The sequence below is a fragment of the Polypterus senegalus genome, chromosome 12 (genome assembly GCF_016835505.1).
Source record: "Polypterus senegalus isolate Bchr_013 chromosome 12, ASM1683550v1, whole genome shotgun sequence".
NCBI classification, from domain to species: Eukaryota; Metazoa; Chordata; class Cladistia; order Polypteriformes; family Polypteridae; genus Polypterus; species Polypterus senegalus.
In genome coordinates this window covers 61,986,154-62,001,829 of record NC_053165.1, presented here as the reverse complement: position 1 = coordinate 62,001,829, position 15,676 = coordinate 61,986,154, and the positions used below count along the sequence as shown (strand labels likewise).

The following is a 15,676-nucleotide window of genomic DNA, read 5'->3' as shown; positions in this document are numbered from 1 at the left end:
CAATAATCCTATGGCATGGCAGGCTTTCTGTTATAACTGTGATGTCCTCGTAAATTAGCTTTTTATAACTTCTAGTCTGGTGAGATCAAAAAATGTATTCCTCATGCTTGCAAATCCAAGCTTAGGCTTGTATTTGTGTTTTGCCTCTTCTGGTTTAGTCATGTCATTTTAGGTAAGTTCTTAATTCATACACTGTGTGCACAATTATTAGGCAAGTGAGTATTTTGACCATATCATCATTTTTATGCGTATATTCCAACTCCAAGCTGTATTAACTTGAATGCTTATTGGATTTAAGCACGTCAGGTGATGTGTATTTGTGTAATGAGGGAGGGTGTGGCCTAAGGAGATCAACACCCTATATCAAGGTGTGCAGAATTATTAGGCAGCTAGTTTTCCTCAGGCAAAATGGGCCAAAAAAGAGATTTAACTGACTCTGAAAAGTCAAAAATTGTAAAAAGTCTTTCAGAGGGATGCAGCACTTTTGGAATTGCTAAGATATTGGTGTGTGATCACAGAACCATCAAACATTTTGTTGCAAATAGTCAACAGGGTCGCAAGAAACGTGTTGAGAACAAAAGATGCAAATTAGCTGCCAAAGATTTGAGAAGAATCAAACGTGAAGCTACCAGGAACCCATTATCCTCCAGTACTTTCATATTCCAGAGCTGCAACCTACCTGGAGTGCCCAGAAGTACAAGGTGTTCAGTGCTCAAAGACATGGCCAAGGTAAGGAGGGCTGAAACCCAACCACCACTGAACAAGAAACATAAGTTGAAACGTCAAAACTGGGACAAGAAATATCAAAGGTTTTATGGACCGATGAGATGAGAGTGACTCTTGATGGACCAGATGGATGGACCTGTGGATCAGTAATGGGCACAGAGCTCCACTCCAACGTGGAGGTGGGGTACTGGTATGAGCTGGTATTTTTAAAGATGAGCTAGTTGGACCTTTTGCATTGAAGATGAACTCAAAATCAACTCCCAAACCTACTGCCAGTTTTTCTAAGACACTTTCTTCAAACAGTGATACAGGAAAAAGACCATGATTTTTATGCAGGCCAATGCTCCATCACTTGCATCGAAGTTCTCCACTGCGTGGCCAGCCAGTAAAGGCCTTAAAGATGAAGGAATAATGACATGGCCCCCCTTCCTCATCTGACCTAAACCCTATCGAGAACTTGTGGGCACTTCTTAAATGCTAGATTTACGGGGGAGAAAAACAATACACCTCTCTGAAGAGTGTCTGGGAGGCTGTAGTCACTGCTCCACAAAAAGCTGATCGTCAACAGATCAAGAAACTGACAGACTCCATGAATGGAAAGGCTTATGACTGTTATTGGAAAGAAGGGTGGCTATATTGGTCATTGATTGATTGATTTATTTTTTTGAAATGTCAGAGATGTTTATTTGTAAATTTTGAGGTGTTTGTTTATTATTCTCACTATAACAGATGAAAATAAACAAGTGAGATGGGAAAATTTTCATTTTTCCTTTAGTTGCATAATAAATCTGCACACTAATAGTTGCCTAATAATTGTGCGCACATATGTATTCCCCTGATGATGTTCACACTCACATTTCCGTTGTGAAACATTCAGGTTTCAGGTTTATTAACATTTTGGATTGACTGATAGCACTGTGTTTGTTCCATATTAAAATTAATCCTCAAAAATACAACTTGCCTAATAATTGTGCACACAGTGTATGTCATTCAGTCTCACATGACACACTTCTAAAGGGATAATGAACTCTCCCACCTCTATCATTATTAATCTATTCTTTAATGGATATCCATTTCAAACAGTCAATGTTCCCCACACAAACATACATTGGTTCATTTTGATAAAGTTTGTTCCATGGTACCATGTGAACATTATCTGTAGAGTTTCTTTTCTAACATTAAACTTTTATAGGGAGGTGTCTAAACAGTCCATCAAAACCGTTTGTTTCATATCCACCAATCATTACATTTTCTGTTTAAGCCCACGAGACTTTGGTGAGAAAAGTGGCATGGAATTATTGCATTTGTCCCATGATATTTACAGTACATTATATTTAGGAAGACTTTACGGTTTCTCTTTTTCATGTTCTTTAGTTCCAAACTAGGCTGTCCCAGCCAGGACCAAATGTCCTTTATACACAGAACATAATCACATCATGACCCTACTGGATATCTTCCTTTCCAGACTGCAATTCACCCACTCACCAAACCACAATTTAGTGTACATAAATATGGTAAAGGTTATAAGTTTCACTTGTCTAGTGTCAGACAGGTCTCCATGTTTTTCTTTCTCTCTCTCTCTCTCTCTCTTTCTAGAACTCTTTACATCACTTTATTGAACCCCTGTCTCAAATATTGTTTAGGAATTTTGGTCCAGCTTCATTCAAAAGCATCATGTAGGGTTGTTCTCATCCAAAAGGTACTCTTATTGGATTGAGAAATGAAGACTTGTAGAGTCTACTTGTATAAATTGAAGGTCACTGTTATCTCCATGGTATTGGCTCAAGACAACACATGATTTGTGACAATGTTTATTATCCTGCTGGACATATCCATTTGAAAGAGGATAGTCTATGACCAAAAAATGATTACCGTTGTTGGCTTGGTGCTTAAAGTGTGCTATGGTATTCAAACAACGTTTACTTAGTGTTAAAAAGCCTAATGTGTGCCAGGAAAGCGCAATTTTTGTGTTTCTGTGGGTATCCTACTCTTACTCAATGTCCTATTACTTAAACACATATGTGTTATGAATATTGGTGACTTACATTGACCTACTGTGGGCTTATTCATGAGCTATTCATGGGAGAAACTTTAGTTTCTCTTGGTGATTTTTAAAGTTATGGTGTTTCCAAAAGTAGATGCCTGGACATTTACTGTACTGCTTGTAGGTTTCTAGGTGCCTTTGTAGTTCTTAGTTCCACCTTCCTTTTCCACTTGTACATATTTATTTTCATAAACCTTTATATACCTTGACACCTTTATGCTTTGCACAATTTTTATCTACACATAATTCTCACTTGTATTTCAAGAGTAGACTTTTTTCCCTTCTATAATATATAAAGGACAAAACACCCACAAAGTGCAAAACACTACCTGAAACATAGTGGTCATCTAAAACCCCTTCCCAACACTACTGTGTATATATGCGTACATACTGTATATATGGATGCATATCATATATGAGTTGTCCTGTCCCCAGAAGATCTGAAACCTTAGCAAGCCAAGAAACGTTGGGTCAAGAAAGGGAAATCTGTGACAGCTATCTTGAGTGCTGAAGTATCACAGGGTGGACTTGAACCAAGCCAAGCTAGGGATGGTCACTAGAGGGCAGTAGACCCAAGACAAGCTGGCACCCTATCAGTGTGGGTGCATGGGGTAGTACAAAGTGCAAGAAGTTTGGAAGGTCTCACAGGGGGCTTACAAGTAACCAGTCCCATTAACCCCCATTCTACTTTAATATAAGTTCTTTAAGGCACTTTTTGGAAGTCTGACACCATTTTATTTCTTGTTATAGTGGCAAACAATGTACAATATGGTGTATTACAGTGTATAAATTTGGATGTTCAAGTGCATGCTTAAAGTTAATGCCTCACAGCTGTAGAAAATTGGTTTTGAATCTCAGCCTGTTCGCTGTCTGTGTCGAATTATGTTCTCTGTGTATATCAATGAGCTTTAAGTGTAATGTCAGCAAAACTAATATATGCTAAATGTTGATTCTAGATTATCCAAAACTGGGCGAATGTGTCCCATGATGGACTTGCAGCCTGCCCCAGGCTAGTTTCTGCCTTACCTCTGATTGCATTGCTCCCTGAAATTTTGGCAAATAGATGAAGACTAGAGTTTTTTAAAATATTGGTAATATTTCACTCTTAAATATGCTATAGTCAACCAGAGCCAATGCTTGCAGTCCTGGACACAAGTTAAAGAACAGTCCTGGACAGGCTGCCAGTCCATCACAAGGAAAATACTTAATTTTAAGGGTTTAAACCTAAATTGGGCAGAAATAAAAAGAAAAATTGTTATCTTAGATTCTGTTTTAGCACTTAATAATCAAATTTGCAAATTGTGTACAGTATGTTTAAGCTGTTTAATAAAAGACAACAAGAACTTTAAAGCATTTACTAGATCAAAAACGAATGACATTTCACTGAAAATTTTGATTTTTTTCTATAGATTGCTGTAAATTGGGTTTTCTTATTGACGAATACTTTTATCATTTATTAGTAACCTATATGACCAAATGAATTTCCTTACTGACAGAGAACAGCAGATAAGGCAAACATGGCTACATCTCAGGAGTGGGACCATGGTGTCCTTTAAATAAAAAGATATGGACAAAGCCTGACTGCCCATGGTTCCCCCAAATGGATGGAGCGGGAAGAAGCGTATTATCAGGTTGAGAAGCTTGGCGTGGGAGTTTAGTGTTCTCCTTTGCTACCAGACAACACTGAGGCTTGGTGGCCCTTAAGAATATATACATCTACCTAGGTTTCTTCCCATAGTCCAAAGACATGCAGGTTAGGTGAATTGGTGATCCTAAATTGGTTTTAGTGTGTGGGTGGCTTATGGATGTGTGTGTGTGTTCACCCTGCAATGGACTGGTGCCCCGTCGAAGATCTGTTCCTGTTTTGTACCCTATGCTAGCTGGGATAGGCTCCAGAAGACCCCCACAAAACTCTTCAGGACTAAGCGGATTAGAACATGACTGACTGACTGACATCTACCTCTGATCTGGAATTAATTCTGGGTTTAGCTGAAAAAAGAACATTAAGGATGATTTAAAATAATCTTAGATAAGGGGAGATTGGTCGGCATTTGAGAGGCAAGTTGGGATAGGGAAGACAGGAGTGTTTTGTGGGGATGTTTGAGGTAATCAAATGAGCCACCTACCTACCAGACAGAGATCAGTGCCTGCAAGGATAAGCCAAGAGAGCCTACAGAATTGTTGTTGTTTTTGGTTCATTTCTTATTTGTGCTATTCTTCCTTTGTTCACTCATTCCTTACTTTTATTTGTTTGTCCTTCTTAATATTACTTGGGAGATGGAAGGTGGCTATAACGCTGTTAGAGCCCTGTAAGAATGTATGAGTAGTTATATAAATATAGTGTTTTTGCTTTTTTTTTTATTAATTTTATTGCAATCCATACAAAGCAATCAAGTTTTTACAAAAAGAAGAATTGAGTTAAGAACAGATCGATCCCCACCCCTAAGAGAGAGAGCAAGCCAAACAGCGTAAAATTTAAGGCTTGTAAACATACCTAAATTAATAAATTCTCTGTGCTTCATGACCTTATTTTAAAATTTTACTGATTAGCTCCTGCCATGTTTTGAAAAAAGTCTGTACAGATCCTCTAACTGAGTATTTGATTTTTTCCAATTTCAAATAATATAACACATCGGTTTCCCACTGACTTAAAAGAGGAGCGTTTGGGTTCTTCCAGTTTATCAGAATCAGTCTGCGTGCCAAAAGTGTAGTGAATGCAATCACAATTTGTTTGTCTTCCTCCACTTTAAGCCCCTCTGGAAGAACCCCAAACACAGCTGTTAATGGGTTAGGAGGGATCGTGATTGCTTTTAACTACATGTTTTTACTGTATTTCAGTTGTTCAAAAACTTGGTCCTGGGCTGAAGGTTTTTGTTCCAACCAGATTCATGATTGGCAATAATTGATATAAATTTATCTTATTTATTTAGTTGTTCTTTTTTTTCTCTTATACTGCATTCAGAAAAAGCACAGCAGTATAATTTTTGCATGTATAAGACATCTAGAAATATTTCTGTTTTTGCTATAGCTTTAAATGCTTAACTCTCTTTTGTTTTTTTCCTATTATTTTGCTCTTTTTCTGTGTAGCTTGCTCACTTCAATGTATTCTAACAATGAAAGTTAAAAACAATTAGAGCAGACACCCAGGAAAACAAGACTGAATGATGAAAGGCTGCAACTACTTCAGCATGAAACCCACTAATTAGTCACTAATAGATTAAATGATCATAACATCTAGAAAAGTAGAATGAAAATCAGAATAAAATATTGTTAAAAAGTTACAATTATATATATATATATATATATATATAATCTGCTACATTTTAATACAAAATTACAAAACTTAGTTTTGTACTTTCTACATTGTCTCCAAAGCACAATGGGAAATAACAGATCACTTAATTAAGCTAGGAATACAATTAAAAGCAGAAGATTGGAACAAAAACTGGTAGCCTCAGTGAGTCTCCAAGACAGAGTTTGGGAACCACTGTTCTAATTTATTAGTAACTGTATACAGCAATGAAATGAAGTATAAAGCTAAACCATATTAACACTTCTAACATAGGGACATATGGAGCCAGATCTTGACCAAGGAAATAACCAACTTTGTATGGGATGCCATAACATCAGTAGAACTAACCACTGTGCCACCTTAAATATAACTAAATATCACGCCTATTAAATATTAACTAATAGAGTCAAGCTGTACACCAGTTAATAAAAAGTGAGTATAATCCTTATCAACAGAGGGCACCCACTGTGCACATTATACAAACTCCCACTGTAGGAGTAAAAAGGTGAAGGGCACAAATAATTTTCTTTTCATAACATTTTTAAATTCCTTAAAATAAATCCTATAAAATGGCTTGTAATAGACCACTGATTTAGAACTGGCTGATCACGTCTAAGGTCTTTGAATTTATTAAAACTTAAAGGAAATAAAAACCTATATTTAAAATATTTAGAAATGTATAAATAGCTGCACAACATTTTGTGATTCTTTTCATTCACCTTAAGCTTAAGTCACGAACTGGCATCACCTGTCCGGCATGGGTTGCTCCTCTTATTTCTACTGTGAACTCTGACCCTTCAGTTACATTGAGTGTATTTGGGAATCAATAAATCGATGGATGGTCTACTTCATTTGCCTTCCAAAAAACCTCTGGCTATTCCATAAGGCTTTTCTGGCTTTCTCTTAGTTTTGTAAAGGACAGTGCACCCAAACACAATTTCCCAACTAATACTGAAACTTTTGGGGTGGAAACGCGAAGTGGCAGCCCCTGAGCTTTTAAAAACATATATAGCAGATACATTTTAGTGAGGTGACTGTGAGCAGGAACCAGCATCATGAAAACAGTTGCCAAAGATAATGCTGTTGACCTTGCTGTTATGACTTGAATTGAAAATCAATGAGTCAGTGATAGCCCTACTGTTCTACTGCCTTCACATTAAAATGAAAGATGAGTGAACCTGATGGGAACTGCTTGATCTGAGGTTATCATATTATACTCTGCACGAAATCTGCCAAAAAAAAAAAAACCTTAACCCTGTGACTTCTGCGTAATTGGATTTGCTTGAAGTTGTGCTAAATCAACACACACTGGGCAGAGCAAAGCTTGTTAAATGCTGGACAGCCATGGCTTATTTGGGGTGGGGGCTGCTGAGTCAGAGATATCACGGACATTTTACGGCAGGGGCAGAGGTCGGGGCCATTCTACACTGTGGGCTACAGATGCATATCCAAATAACACAGTCATGTCAGAGGTTGCTGTGCTTTCATAATGTAGATATTGACAGAGTTTGTCTCCTAAAGAGACAACTAAAGCCTTTGCCAGTCCAGGAATGTGATAATGTTTTTGTTTTATACACCTGTCAATCTGGTTATCCAGATTGTTCTTGTGGTGGCTAACAGGAGTCTACTCCTTTGAGTCTGTGCATGGACGGTCGTAGTGGGTCTCTTAATGAGTGGCTCGATTGTGTGTCTTACTGAATTCATTGTTCAGCTTAATTTCTGGTGTTCCAGTTTCTGAGCTCAGCAGTTCTTATTGACCACTTAGTTCAAGGTATCTTGTCTCGGCCCAATGACTGCTGGCTGCCATTGCAAACAATCTCTAAATGCTGATTTTATTTCTAAACTGCCAGGCACCACAAGAGGCAAAAAATAAGACGGGCTACTGAAATTAGCTCATTTTACAGTGGAGGAAGACTAAGCAGTGAGTCTAGCAGGCATACTGTAGAGGTAGATCTGCAAGTTAAAATTCTCAGAGTTCTGATATATGGAATATCAACAGTAAATAAAGGCCAAATAGGAGATCAGCTAGACTCCTCATTCTGAACGTACAAACTGGGAAACAAGAAGTCAAATTAAGCAACAATTTCATTATGAGACACAATGTAGCTTCAAATTAAGAGACTACTCACTATAAAAACTTACTCCACTGCTAGTGTAATAAGTCCCTAAATTATCTGTACTCAATTCATCTAATTCCAGGCTGGAGGAAAAGTGGCTGGAGGATAACCCAGCAGTACTGGGCAGAAAACAGGAACCAACAAGCTATGGGGTACCAGCACCATTGCAGAGTCTCACATTGTGTAAGGCAAACTGGAGTACCCAGAGAAAATCCCACACGGACATAAAGAGAACATGTAAAGTCTACACAAAACCTAGTGTTAAGAAACAGTGAGTCCTTAATCACTGCCCACCCAGATGCCCAGCCCCAGGAATTGTCAATTTTATATTTGTAAGTATTACATATACCTATTAGTAATAATAGTTTAAAAGAAATAAGTTGCAATAAGCTGTTAAGTACTGACCTTTATAATAAAGTAGCAAAATGTTCACCAAGCTTGGCACCTATAACCATGTGGCTGATCTGATATTAATGTGCAGGCAGGACAGTCACTCCCCAGCGCGGTGGCATTCTCAAGAATGTATGCCATGCTGCAATTATCGTTTGCCACCCTTCAATTGATGTTTGGTTCTTTAGTTGTAATTTGCTGATTTTATTGAGTATAAACAGAGGTACCCAGGCTTTCCTTATACTTCTATGGAAGTAATATCCTTGGTGAGCCTTCTTTATGATACCGGAGATGTGTTCTTTGCTACTTTAGGTCGTCCGTAATGGCCACTCTAAGTAACTTAAAGCTTTTTTCCCTCTGAACAGCATTAACTTTGACTTGTATAGATGTGTGATGCTTCCAAATGCCCATAACCTGCTCCTAGGCTTTGATGACATTCAGGAAGAAACTGCCGTCTTAACATCTCTGTATCAAAAGTTTCAAATGAGTTAATTTAAATTTAATACACTGCAATAGTATTAGGTAATGTAGCACAAATTGTAGTGATTAGGGTTATTGTAGATAAAAAAAAACCTAAAATGAATAAAGCCTTCTTCCATCAGTGTGTTTGCCTGTTTATTCAGGTCAGGGTAGCTGGGAGACAGATCAGTCCTAAATGGGAAAATGTGTACACCCTGTGATCCAATAAAAGTCTACATCACAGTGATTTTAGAAACAAACAGTACTGGTCTTAAGGGGTATTTATATATTACAATATTAAAAAGATACATAAATAGCAGGTAACTAGAGCAGGTATTTTTGAAAACTGATGAGAAGTGAAGTTCCAAAGTTTGCTGACTTTATTGACATATTTGCGGATGCTGTTTTGCTGAAATGCAAAACTCTTAATCTAAGAGTCGGAAACTGAATAAGTCCACTTTTTGTGTGTAATAACAATACTGGTACCCTGTTGGTAGTAGGACTCATTTCAAGCAAAGCATGGTGTTGCTCTAAGCTCTTCTTGTGGATATGGCCACTTATTTTCTAGATCTCTGTGATCAGTTATATAAGGACTAGAGGACATTAGTCAGTAGTTTGTAATTAGCCGGTAATGCATCTGCCTAATCAAAGATCAGTAATATGATGCTGCAGCTAGCTCATGTTTCTCATTCCTTGTGTTACTCAGAGAAATTGTGGGCACACAGGTAAGCACTCAACAAGATCTCCCTGACTGCCTTAGTGAATCATTGATGATGCACAGTCCAAGCCAGAGGAAGCGGACTAACAAACCTGCAGTCTGGATGCACAGTACTGTAGATGTCTGGCTGGTCAGTTGCTGGCTGCCCTGTGATGGAGGTATTTGCCTGCTCTAAGCATTTGTAGAGCATTTTAGGGGTGTGGAATTGCAAAAAAAAAAAAAAAAACATGCCCAGGAAAATGGATGGCGTCATTGTATCCTAGAAGAAATCAACCATTTCATTTGACGGCTGGTCAAGACTTTACATTTCTTTACTTTGGTTCCTACAAACAGCTCTGGCCATGGACTCACAGGTAAGTGCTTTCCTGTTTGTTTTCAGTTTGACATATCACTAACATTACTTAATTAAAGTGTGCAGAACTGTATGAAATAATATGCAACTGACTAATGATGACAGCTTAACATCTTGTGGCAACTGCTCCAATTTCTAATTCTCTTCATGAGCTGCTAATACATGTTACTGCTAATGACACCTGTGGGCATGTTGCTTATCTCTGTGAAACTTAACACTGATGAACACCCTACCCCTCCCAACAAAATATTCAGCAGAAATCCGCAGAGTATGATTTTAATGTTCTTTACTGCTCCGCTATTACCAATATTCTTGTTTATTCAGCCATGATGGATGGGTGTCCCAGCCAGGGTCTGGTTACACCTTGTTTTAGCTTTTGCTAGGACAGGCTGTCCCTCTATAAAGCAGATCAAACAAGAGGGTAATAAAAACAGAGGTGCTGAGGCCCCAAGGGGTCCCCGGGAGGAGGGGGGGTTGTCTGTCTTCATATGGACACATGAATTTCCTACTCCTATAATTTGTGTGAAACCTTACACCATTCAGCCCTGGTTGCTTAACTTTGTGGGATTTTCATCCCTCGCTAGCTTTACTGTGACAAGAGGCAGAAGTGCCAGTCGTTCATATCCTTAGCCCAGGAGAAAAGAAATTTCAGGAAACCCTTTTTAAAGATGGGTAACTCATGTGGTTCATAACAGTGTCAGGTGTGTACCCCTTTTTTAAGTCTTTTCAGTCAATGTGTATAGTGGCTTGTATAGAAGAATCAGTCACAATACGCAGAACAAGATTATGGGAGAACAACGCACATAAGGACAAATTTTTCTGTTTGCACCACAGACATAGGCGATTCAGAATATTGTTTGTTTTTAGTTTGACATTTAATAATGAGAGTGGTGAAGCACCTTTCATGCCCTGCAATGCTCACTGTCAGATAGTGAGACGCTGATGCTGTTGTGCAAGTGGTAGTGTAACACTTATGTGTTCTCAATTTTTCTTTGTGGAGAATACCCACCTACATACAGCACCAGCAATGGGGTTAAGGGGTACGTTAGGTACAGTCATGTTTTCAAGTCTATAACATAACATATATTTTAATAGATTTTGTTTATCATGGCGCTGGAGAGTGTTAACGTTTTGCATGTTGGGCAGACATACAAGTAAGAATTTCACTGTACTCTATAGATGTGGCAGCATTATGGTTGGACAATGACTGACTGACAACTGATGACTAACTGGCACCATACATACATGTTTATTATACACTATAGTGCCTTATACATTTATCTTTCTTTTCAGTAAAATTAAGTTCTCTATTTTAGTGTTTTCTTGTTAGTGGCATGTTGGATGTTGGTTAGACTTGCAAGTAAAAACTGCATTGTAGACTGTACATGTGACAATAAGACTATTGCTACATTCCAGATATGTGCTCTTGGTTAATCAGTGATTTAAAACTTGTCCAGTGTGGGTGTGTACACGAATGAGTCTGGCACCCTGTCCATGGATGGGGTCGACCTTGTGCCCGACCCTGTCCAGTGACCTTGAATTGCATTAGGAGTGTTGCATTTCTCTTCACTAAACTCTTTGTAATGGTCACTGTGCAATGCGTTTCTTCTGCATCCCTCTCAGGCTGACTTGCATTTGAATGATTCGGGTGACATACACACACCCATACATATATACATATGCCAGCTTATTCCCCATGCAGTGATGGATGGACTTTGTGTAGTTCACAGGGGTTCACAAACCCCGGCACCCTTTTGTTGACCATACTCGATGCTTCACATGGATCTCCTTTAAGGACATTGTTCACCTGTCTTGCTGGCTTACAGCCACGATAGGCTGAAATGACGTGGCTAGAAATGTCTAGGAGGCCTGACAGGTGGAAGAAAACCCTGTCGCTGGCAGGACCTCGGTCAGTTCTTCGAGGGCCGCCGTAATGAAGTCCAAATTACGAGAGGGGATTGCTAAGAACAAGTCTCTATTGTTCACTGTCCCCTGGAATGAGTGTCGACAGTGGGTAGGGGGGCAGTGACCGTTAACTGCACAATTTAGTCTGCCCGCTGTCTCAAGCATGTCCCACCTTCTTAGACTTTCTCAGATTAGACAGGCAGACCCCCCCCCACCACTCTATTCCCCACCCCGCCTAAATAGGCCAAATCCTCTCCTTTGTGTGTAGACTGCACAGTGTGAAATCCACTGTGACGTTAAATGTTTTCTAATGAATAATTAGTGAAAGGACATGCAGAAGAATATGTGTAATGGATTGTAGCCTCCGCTTTAAAACTTTTTTTTTGTTATTTTACAGGACAAAAAAAAAAGAAGTTGCCTTTCACACAAGTGCTAACAATTGTTCATGAAAGTGAAAAAAAAGAAAGCTTTGTGTCATTTTGATCCTATGGATTATCTTTTAAGGGTCTCTTTTTATTAGAAAATAGAAAATCAAAGCATGCCTGGCCCTTAAAAAAAAATTTAAATAAAAGGGGTTTCACTTTAAAATTGACAGCCATGAAACCTATCAACTAACTTGGGGTGGATTCTTAAAAAAAAAAGAAAAAAAATAAGACAACCTGAGTCGTGGGATTTTTTCTCACCGCTTTTGTGCGCCTTTTGATTTTGGGTCCCCCTGAAAGGTGGGGTTGTCCTGGCGCGTCGCCCCTGTAACCCTGAGAGTGAAAATTCCCACATGAGGATAATGTGGAGACTTGAGGAACCTTGCAGGGCGCTAACCTGTGGGCTTCTCTGCTGCCTTAGCCTTCGCTTATATTGTCAGCAAGTTTTGGTGAACCTCCTTTATGTCGCCTCTCCGTTTGTTAGTGTTTCTGCACAAATAAGTCGCAGAGGGCAAGCAATACAACCAAAACCGTAAATGTCATCAGGAGAGAATGAATAGCAATAAAGCGCCAAACCAAAGTCTGGGTGGCTACAAATCCAAACATGCAGCACCAGTATGCTGTGAAGTTCAGCGCATTGTTTTATGAGACCATTCATCCATTTCGCTTAAATTTGAATCCACGTTTGGGATTCAAGGAGCTTAAGCCTATAATGAAAAAAATGTGTGGGCAGGGTCAATCAAATAAAGTATTTCAGTGTACAAAATAAACATATGTGGGTGCTTTAATTGATTATATAGTGCCTTTCATGCCATTTTGTCCACAGTAAAATTCGTCCATAATCTATGACTATAGTGCCTTTTATACCTGTTTTCTACAGCAAAATTTCATACAGTATCTTCTGTAGTGCACTTCATATTTTATACAGCAAATTTCATCCTCCTTCTACAGTGCCTTTATACCTTCTATGGTATATTTCGCCCATGTTCTATTACATAGTACCTTTCAGGCATATTTTAAAATAGCAAATCTCATCCACTACCTGTTATATGGTGACTTTTATTTCTATTTTTATACATTAAATTTCATTCATCTTCTATTATATTGTGAACATTTTGTCTATTTTTATATATACTGGCAGGTAGTCCACTGTAGTAGTTAAGGATTAGAACTTCAAACCAGAAGGATGTAGGTTGAAATCCCACTACTGACACTGTGTGACTATGAGCAGTTTAATTTCCCTTTACATTTTGAAGCAAAAAATATGAAACCAATTGTATCTCAAATCTTTTAAGTCACCTTGGATAAAGGCATCAACCAAATAAGTAGTAATACAGAAGGTAAAATAAGTATTGAACACATCAACATTTTTCTCAGTAAATACATTTCTAAAGGGGCAATTGACATGAAATTTACACCAGATGTCGGTAAATCTAATTTGCCACCCATTTTACAGTGCCTTTCATACTTGTTTTAATATGTATAATCTGAACCACTTTAACTTCACCTATTTTACAGTGCCTTCACACCTGTTTTTAATAGAACAAATTTCAGCCATCATTTTGTAGTGCTTTTCTTTTTTATAAATAGAAAAAAAATGTATATAGTGCCTTTCATGTCTATTTTCATATGGCAAAATCACATCTGCCAGTGCTTTTAACATCTGTTTTTATATATAAAATGTAATCATCTGATATAGCAAATGTATAATCTAATACATACTACCTTTCATACCTGTTTTATATAGCATATTTTACTTGTAATCTTTTTATTCCCTCTTCTCCATTAAGATATGCACATTTCGAAATACAATCAAGGCAGTTGCAATACTGGACTAAAATGTATTCCGCATCATCTCTCATGTAGTACAGCACACAGTCACAGTGGCCCTTGGGATGGTGTATGATGGGAGTTCTAGGATGAGAACAGATTTGGTTTCCCTTGTCTTGAACCACATCTCTGAAAGTTCCTCTCTGTGGCTATGGTCAGAAATTCGGCTCTGCTAAAGTGTGGATTTTAAAGAAAGGGTGCGATTCAGGCAGGGGAGATCAAAGATGTGAGGCGGTCAGGTTCTGAAACTTTGGAAGCCAGAGATTGTTTCTGCATGGAGTGAGAACCAGCCCTGGCTGGGACATTAGCCCATTGCAGCCCACATACACCATCAACCACACAGGAAGAATGTGATGTCCAAATGTAAGAGGTTGAGGTGTCAAAGGAGCACTTAGGCCAACCACATGCCTTACAGTATATTGGACATGATACCAGTTCATAGCACTGCACACTCAGTCTCTTCAGAACTAATGACAGATCTTCATATCTCATCCTCCAACCCTCTTAATCCAGCAGTGATTAGAACTGGAGCCCCTGTGGTCATAAGAGATCATTCAAGCATCAAGCAAAAGCAGCAGTAGGATCAGGGTCCACAATCTTTGTGGCAGCTTTATGTGCTATGTCTTTTCCACATGTACTTAAAACATTGCCATTAGTCTTGTCAAACTAGTTAGGTACAACTATTAATATTTTTTTTTGTTTAAAACTGTTACAAAGGCGTGTTTCTTTCATTTCTGCATGTATTGGTTGGTTGTATCTTTTCATTATGGTGCAGCTTCAACTTCAAAATATGTATGATGAATCCCTTGTATGCTCTAATTGACTATTTTCCTTTATTTCGTTGTGTTGCAAAAGTAGGTAAAGGGGGTGGGATTTAATTGTCCTCATTAATTAAAAACACAACAGGAGAATCGTGCGATAATTTCCATGTGACATAATTTTTCATCAAGCCGTTGGTTCCCCGAAACAGTCAGCTTGCAATGTCCTTTTCAGCCACTTGGGAGACCAAAACATACTTTGGAAGGCGACTTCTCTGCAAGGCTCACTGTAACTGCGAATGGTGCGTGACAGGCAGGCTGTGATTTATATTTTCTGAGTTGTTCGAGGAAGAAGGCAGTATCTAGAGTAGTGGGCTGCCCCATTGGCGCAATAGTCTACTTGGCTCTAGGAAACCAGTGCAATAGCACTTAAGGATAACATGCCAATTCGCCTTGAAATCGCAATGACGCAGTCATTACTTAGGGAATATAGCCTGCAATGAAACCGAATTGCAGATGGGAGGCACAGCTTTCACCAAAACAAAGGGCGCGCAAAATATCCTCAGCCCAACTTTTTAGAAGGTTAACGATCCGATAAACAAAGGAGTGCCCTTCAGCACGGCTTCGATATAGCGCACTAGGAAAAAAAAAACAAAGACAAAA

At 38.6% G+C, this 15,676-nt stretch overlaps 1 protein-coding gene across 1 annotated transcript in view; it reads right to left on the bottom strand.

Moving 5' to 3' along the window:
• Window positions 1-15,676, bottom strand: part of foxn4 (forkhead box N4) — an 84,411-nt gene that overhangs the window by 32,810 nt on the left and 35,925 nt on the right. The window lies entirely within an intron of this gene.